The sequence below is a fragment of the Myotis myotis genome, unplaced genomic scaffold, assembly GCF_014108235.1.
Source record: "Myotis myotis isolate mMyoMyo1 unplaced genomic scaffold, mMyoMyo1.p scaffold_m19_p_8, whole genome shotgun sequence".
Taxonomy (NCBI): domain Eukaryota; kingdom Metazoa; phylum Chordata; class Mammalia; order Chiroptera; family Vespertilionidae; genus Myotis; species Myotis myotis.
Window position 1 is genome coordinate 54,199,942 of NW_023416390.1, and position 6,458 is coordinate 54,206,399.

Consider the following 6,458-nt stretch of genomic DNA (forward strand, 5'->3'; position numbering starts at 1 on the left):
AGTAAATAAATAATCATATAAGAACAAACTCTGTGTTTTGTGTACTCATAACTGTAACCCTACCTTTGCCCCACCCTATATTTACAGAAAATTCACAATAATTAGCAACTAATAAAATTTTATCAGGCAATAATGCAGTAAAGGCCTGGGGAGAGGTCAGGAGGGGGGTGAAGGGGGTTAATGGGGGGAAAAAAGAGGACATCTGCAATACTTCCAACACTAAAGATACATTTTTTAAAAGGCAGGAAAATACAGCCCATAATGAGAATTGTTAAATCAATCAAGAAAAAAAGACCCAGAAATAAAACAGAATTAGTAGACAAAGACAAAATAATTATTTCAACTATATCCCATACCTCAAGAAGGTAGAGAAATTAGTAATCGTTTCAGTTAAAGACACAGACCTCACTAATCTCCTTATAGAAAATTTAGGAATTATAAGGGAATATTCTGAATATGATTAAATTGGTCTTTTAAAATCTTCCTACAAAGAAAAACCCAGACCCTGATAGCATCACTATGAATTCCACCAAATATTTAAAGAATTAATATTATCACATCACAAATTCTTCCAGAAAATAGAAAAGAAGGAAACACTTCCCTACCATTATGGGGGGAAAATAGTATGAGGTTCCTCAATAATTAAAAATAGAATTACCATATAATTCAGCATTCCCACTTCTGGGTATATATCTGCAGGGAATAAAATCACTCTCTGGAGAGTTCTGCAGCCCCATGTTCAACTGCAGTATTATTCACATTAGTCAGAACATGGAAACAACCTATTGATGAATGAATGGATAAAGCAAATTTAGGTATACATAGAATGGAATTTTATTCAACCATAAGAAGAAAATGCTACCATTTTTTACAACATGGATGGATATTGAGGACATTATGCTAAATTAAATCAGTCAGAGAAAGACAAATACAGTATGATATTGCTTATATGTGGAATCTAAAGAAGCCAATCTCATAGAAATAGAGGTTAGAATTGTAGTTGCCAGGAGATGGGGGTGAGGGAAATGGGGAGATGTTGGTCAAAGAGTACAAACTTCCAGTTACAATAAGTTCTGGAGATCTAATGTGCTGCATGGTGACTATAGTTAACAATACTGCATTATATACTTGAAAGTTGTGAAGAGAGTAAACAAACTTTTCTTTAATAGTGACCCGAGGATATGTTTTAGAGAGAGGAAGAGAGAAACATCAATCTGTTGCCTCCCATATGTGTCCCACCTTCACCCAGACAGAAGATTAAACCCGAAACCTGGGTATGTGCCCTGACCAGGAATCAAACCCACAACCTTTTGGTGCGCAGGAAGATGCTCCAATCAAATGAGACACACTGGCCAGGGCTTGTAATTTTAATTTGTATTTACTTGATTGCTAATGAGGCTAAGCAGCTTTTCTATATTTATAGGGCAATGTGCTCCATCTTTGGAGAAATTCCTGTTTGTGTCCCTTCTTTTTTTTGTTTTGTTTTGTTTTGTTTTATTTGTGTTATTGGGTTTTTCATCTTTAAGATGTTCATTATATCCTTTGGATACCATTTGTGAGGTTAAGAATTTGCTGCAAATATTTCTAAAGTTTCCTTCCATTTTTCCTCCTGTGCATAAGTATATAATTAATTCTCTTCACATAACATCATGAAGTATCATGAACACAAAGGAGGAACATCATACTTCAAATTAAGTTTGTCTTCTTGACTTTATAAATGTTTTACTACAGCCATGACTAACATTTTAATATCTAGAACTGCCAAGTATGCATAATGAATTTTGACAAATTGTTATTTTTTTAACCTACACTGGCCAGCAGCCACTTTGAAATTGTTTTGTCTGGCATTGGTATCAGGGTAATTGTGGCCTCATAAAATGAGTTTGGAACTGTTTTCCCCTATTCTGTTTTGTGAAAGAGCATGAGAAGAATTGGTATTGATTCTTTAAATGTTTGATAGAGTTCACTAGTGAAGCCATCTGGTCCTGAACTTTTGTTTGTTGGGAGTTTAGTGATTACTGATTTAATCTCCTATTCATTATTGGTCTGCTCAGATTTTCCATTTCTTCATGACTCAGTCTTGGTAGAGTACATATTTCGGGGAATCTCTACATTTCTTGTAGATTATCCAATTTGTTGGCACATAATTATTCCTAGTAGTCTCTTATTTCTGTGGTATCAGTTGCACTATCTCCTCTTTCATTTCTGATTTTGAGTCCTTTGCCTTATTTTCTTATTTAGTCTAGCTGAAGGTTTTTCAATATTGTGTACCTTTTCAAAAAACCAGCTCTGAGTTTTTGTTAATCTTTTCTATTGTGTTTTGGTCTCTATTACATTTAATTGTTCTCTGATGTTTGTTATTTCTTTTTCTGCTAACTTTGGACTTCTATTGTTCTTGTTTTTCTAGTTCCTTGAGGTATAAAATTAGTTTATTTGAGATCCTTCTTCATTCATTGTGTTGGAGTTCATCACTATACGCATACCTCTTAGAACTGCATCCCATAAGTTTTGGTATGTTATGTTCCATTTTTGTTTGTTTCAAGATTTTTTTAAATTTCCCTTTTGATTTATTCTTTTGCCTATTGGTTGTGTAAGAGTGTGTTGTTGCCGAAACAGGTTTGGCTCAGTGGATAGAGCGTCGGCCTGTGGACTGAGGGGTCCCGGGTTCGATTCCAGTCAAGGGCATGTACCTGGGTTGTGGGCATATCCCCAGTAGGAGATGTGCAGGAGGCAGCTGATCGATGTTTCTCTCTCATCGATGTTTCTAACTCTCTATCTCTCTCCCTTCCTCTCTGTAAAAAAATCAATAAAATATATTTTTAAAAAAAGAGTGTGTTGTTTAATTTCCACATAATTGTTAATTTTCCTTTAGTTATTGATTTTTTATTTTCAGACTATTGCAGTGGGAAAAGATATTTGGTATGATTTCAATCTGCTTAAACTTGGTAAGAGTTGTTTTGTGAGTTATAATATTATTCATCCTGGAGAATGTTCCATTTCAGTCTTGAGAAGAATGTGTATTCTGCTACTGTTGGATGGAATGTTCTATACATGTCAGTTCAATTTGATCTAAAGTATATTTCAAGTCCAATGTTGCCTTCTTGGCTTTGTTTGGATGATCTATGAATTGCTGAAAGTGGGTTATTGAATTCCCCCACTATTATTATATTGTTGTTTACTTCTTGCTTCAGATTTGTTAGTATATTTGCTTAATATGTTTATTTGCTCTTGTGTTGGATATTTATAACTATAGATATATTTATAACTATTTTATCCTCCTACTGAACTGACCCTTTTATCATTATATAATGACCACTTATATATCTAGAGACAGTTTTTCACTTGAAGTTTATTTTGCCTAAGTATATAGCCATCTCTGCTTTCTTTGGTTAACATTTGCATGAAATATCTTTTTCCATACCCTCACTTTAAGCTTATGTTTGTCCTTAGACTTAAAATGAATCTCTTGCAAGTAAAAATTAGTAGTTAGAAAATAGTCACAAAGCATAAGGTAGCCCTGTGGAATAGAAAACAAGACCATATATATGTTGTCTACAACAGATCCACCTCAGAACAATGGACAAATTGGACTTCATGAAAATTTAAATATTTGTACATCAAAATGTCCACATGTGGGAACAAATATTCGTAAATCATGTATGTTTGATAAGGTATCAATATCAAGATACATACAGTACTCATAAAACTCAACAACAAAAACACACAACCCAATTCAACAATGGGAAAAACACTTGAATAAACATTTCTCCAAACAAGATATACAAATGGCCAACAAGCACACAAAAATATGTTCAACATCACTAATCATTTAGGAAATGGAAATCAAAACTATAGTGAGATATCTCCTCACACCCATTTAGGATGGTCTATCAAACAAACAATCAAAAGAACAAGTAATAGTGAGAGTAAAGAAATAGGAAACTTTGTGCACCATTGGTGGGAATATAATATGGACAGCCCCTGTGGAAAACAGTATGGATATTACTCAAAAAAATTACAAATAGGATTACCACATGACCCAGCAATTCCACTGCTGGGTATATGCCAAAAAGATTTGAAATCAGGGTCTCAAAGAAATATACATACACTCATGTTCCTAGCAGCTTATTCACAATAGCTAAAATGTGGATACAACCTGTGTCCATCAACAGATAAATAAGAAAAATGTGGTATATCATGTAATAGAATATTATTCAGGATTAATAAGGAAGGAAATTCTGTAATATGCTACATGGATGAACCTTGAGAACATTATGGTAAATGAAATAAGCCAGTCACAAATACTGAATGATTCCACTTAAATGAGGTACTTAGTCAAAAATCATAAAGGTAGAAAGTCCATGGCTAGGGCAGTGATGGCGAACCTTTTGAGCTCGGCGTGTCAGCATTTTGAAAAACCCTAACTTAACTCTGGTGCCATGCCACATATAGAAATTTTTTGATATTTGAAACCATAGTAAAACAAAGATTTATATTTTTGATATTTATTTTATATATGTAAATGCCATTTAATAAAGAAAAATCAACCAAAAAAATGAATTCGCGTGTCACCTCTGACACGCGTGTCATAGGTTTGCCATCACTGGGCTAGGGGGAGGTAAGAATGGGGAGTTACTATTTAATAGGTTTAGAGTTTCAGTTTTATAAGATGAAAAGAGTTAGGGGATGGATGATGGTGGTGGCTGTGCAACAATGTGAATGTATTTAATACCACTGAAGTATATGCTTAAAAATGGTTAAGATAGGAAATTTTATGTGCATCTTTGCACAATAAAAAATAAAATAAACACTTGCAAAAGCCCTCAATGTTATGTTATATGAAAATAGAAAAAAATGAATGTTATTTATATAATTAAATTTTATTTTATATAAACTTTTATTCTCTTCTTTACCAAGATACTGCTATGCTTCAGTATAAATATTAGAACTATAAATCAGAACACAATTAAATAGATATACAAGGAAATTTCACTAGTTTTTTAAAAATAAAAATATGTATTATGCTTGATATAATACCTGTTAAAACTGTGATTTAGACAGTTCCTATCGCTTCTCGGCCTTTTGGCTAAGATCAAGTGTAGTATCTGTTCTTATCAGACAGTTCCTGTTTAAGGTAACACAAAATCCAGCTGGGCAGGACATACACAATAAACTAACTCTATAAATGTTACAGTAAACTAATTATAATGAAAATACAGAAGAGGGAGCAACTACATCTACTATAGAATAAATTATAAGTGTATTTGTCCTTGAAGATTGAATAACAACCTAAGAGATAAAAAGAGAAATTATGTCCCAAGCATTGGAAGCTATTAAGAAAAAGACACAGAAAACTAAAAATGTGTTAGGGTGATAGCAAGGAAGTTTTTTATAGTAGCCAAATCACAGAATGGGTGAATAATGTGAGACTAAGGAGACAAGGCAGAATTTATGTGCCTGAAAAGATAGATAATCCAAAATGCCAAGATAAGGAGATAGAAATATTTCTTCTGGAGTTAATGAAGAACTGGAGATTTCTGAGCCAAGAGTGATATGAGACTTCTGCTTCCATCAGGGCAGAATTGTCTCATATCAGGATGATTCCAACACAGAGAACAAACAATAAATTCTGCACAAAATGCCAAAATAAAAAGATCTTAAGGCATTGGAGAGTGAACAAAATAAGATGCATTATGTGAGAAAATCAAAACTTGGAAAAGGGGAATAGTACAGAATGAAGTTTTCCATTTCTATGGCTTTTAACCTAAAATCTTTCTGGCCTAAAGAACCAGAGGATAGAGCTTCTTAAGATGGTGGCAACAGAGGTAAATGCAGTACCCACATTCTCCTACAACTACATCAAAATTACAACTAAAATATGGAATAGCCATCACTCAAAACCACCTGAAATCTGGCTGAATAGAAGCCTTACAACTAGAGAAGTAAAGAAGAAAGCACACTGAGACTGGTAGGAGTGGCAGAGGTGTGGATGGGCTGGTCCAACACCACGTGGGGCTTATTTTTAATTGGGAGGGATATCTTGGCTGTGGATGCCTCCTATGAGGAGCAAGAGGTCTCAGCCCCACACCCCTTAGCCCAGGGCTCCAGTGCTGGGAAGAGAAGCCCCCATCACTTTGGGCTATAAAAACCAGCAGGGATTGTGGCTGAATGACACAGAGGCTGCTGAAGACCCAGACAATTCCTCTTAAAGGGCCAGCTCATGGCCTTCCTCAGACTCACTGCCTCTGAGCTCCAGTGATGGGGCAGCAGCTTGTGGAGATCCAGGAACATACAGGGAGGAACTGTATGGTCTGGCATTGGAGCAAGAACTCAGGGGCAACTTTCTCCTAAACAGCGATGCTCTCAGGGGTCACTGTTCCTATGCTGAGACCTCCCTTGCCTCAGAGATAACTGGTAGGTGCCATATCTAAGTCTCCATCAACCTGGATCACACTGTT

At 35.0% G+C, this 6,458-nt stretch overlaps 1 pseudogene; it reads left to right on the forward strand.

Moving 5' to 3' along the window:
* Nucleotides 1–5,066: 5,066 nt before the first annotated feature.
* LOC118662369 lies at nucleotides 5,067–5,183 on the forward strand (annotated as a pseudogene).
* The last annotated feature ends 1,275 nt before the right edge of the window (nucleotides 5,184–6,458 follow it).